Genomic DNA, 1,915 nt, shown 5'->3' with positions numbered 1-1,915 from the left:
TCAGTGATTGGGTTAACCACGTTCAGTGCTAGTGAAGAGCAGAACAGCAGAGTGAGGCTGCAGCAACTTGAATTTCTTCCATATGCTATTGAAAGCAGCAGCTCCTCTGTTCCTCTTCTCTGGATGCATACACATGGAAATGATCAAATTGCTTCAAACTCTGAAAATGTAACATGTATAAATGGCAAAAAAATTACCAGAAGATTTTTCCTACTAGCAGTGGCTTTAATTTAAGATTTGTTAGATTTAATTAGCAGACCCAGAGCAGTGTATTGGTGTATCTGCTGAACAGTTTTCAGGACAGATTGTGATGCTGGATAAATGTTCTTGAAGCATTTTAGAAGGCCTGACTCAGTGTTTCAAGAATTTTTTTTTTCATTCTGCCCTTGATTTTTGTCTTTATCTTGCCTATAAACCTTACACCTACACAGAACAACTTGAAATGCTGGTGGGTGTTTGGTTTTCCTATATACTTCCTTTCTGTTATCTTTTGAAAGCAGAGAAATGAGAAAGCTTTTATTAAAATTAGTATTTGTTTATAGGTACATTGTTTCTGTCTGAACAAAATTTATGGCAATAGGAAGCATTTTTGTCCCATTTCTGTATTTCACAGATGTCCAGGATCTTTGCTGATTGAGCTAGAACCTCTCAGGTCTAGTATTACCAGATGTGCTGTGAGTAGCCTGTTTCACCTCCTGGCACTCAAATTGCAAAGGTGGGAATTGATTCCGTACAATGTCTGCACTGTTTGAGAAATTATTAAAACCTGTGAAGTTTGTTTTTTTTCTTGCAAAGGAAAAGCAACAAAAAACCCTCTTCCCTGAAGCTGTGACCTCAGAGAGACACTAGACTTGGTTCAGCTGCTTCTGCCATGAGTCAACAAAGAGTGGAAAACCAAAAAGCTAAATAAACCAAGTTCAGCATTTAGCTTACATCAAAGAAATGTTGCTGCTTTTAACAAAGGCTCTGGCTTTAAGGATCAGAATTCAAATGAGAGGGCACATAATTTTGCTCTGTTTCTGTTGCTTCTCCCCAAATAGTTTTGTAACCCTCATTAGGATGATTCTTTCCCCTATATAACTTGGTAAGTATTTTTCCCTGAAGCCTTTTGTCAGCACCTGGTCTCACTGTTTTCATAAAGCATTTTTTTCACCAGTTCTGCCATGAAAAAAAAGTACAGAGTCCATGAAGAAAGAATTCAAGTTCCCCTGTGGGTTGTTGCTGAGAAACAAAACAAGGATTAAAATAGCAAAGATTAAGCTAATACAGGTTATGTCAGACAAATAAAAATAAGGTGCCTTTAGTTTGGAATACAAACATTTGAAAAAAGTTCAACTTTGATTTGAAAAGTCCATTTAGATTATCTTTGCTGAGTGTCCTCCTTTAGCTTAACATCTAAGGAATTTTGTCTAGGCCTGTGCTCAGTTTCTCTGAGCCCTTTGTTAGAAATTAAATAGACCATTGTAAATCTATTGATGCTAAAAAAGTAACTGAACTGAAAACTGTTCCCTTAAAAAAAGGGAAAAAAATAAAAACCCCCAATATTGAGTTTTATTTTTCCAGAATCTTAATCCCACCCTGAAAATTACTGCAACATTTAACAAGTTTAGTGGAAGAAGACTTTGATCCGATTCTTATTTGAATTTACAGAATCTGACTGGGAAAAAAAACAACAAACAAACCTCAAAAGATTTAGTAACTTTTCAGTGTCTGAAGATGAGATTACGATATCTCTGTAGAAATGGCAAGTCCCTGCTTCAAATACAGTTATGAGTAATTTTACAACTGGGAGAGCAGTTTTCTTCAAGTAAAGAATTTTTTAAGATAAATGGCACCATAGTGTCCTCTTGTGGTCTTTTGATGTTAAGCTGTGATGTTTTCTCTAGAACAACAGCAACATTTTCAGATGCAGTTA

The sequence above is a fragment of the Chaetura pelagica genome, unplaced genomic scaffold (assembly GCF_000747805.2).
Source record: "Chaetura pelagica isolate M959 unplaced genomic scaffold, ChaPel_1.0 scaffold449, whole genome shotgun sequence".
In the NCBI taxonomy this organism is placed as follows: Eukaryota; Metazoa; Chordata; class Aves; order Apodiformes; family Apodidae; genus Chaetura; species Chaetura pelagica.
The sequence above is the reverse complement of the archived record's forward strand: the minus strand, read 5'-3'. Positions refer to the sequence as shown.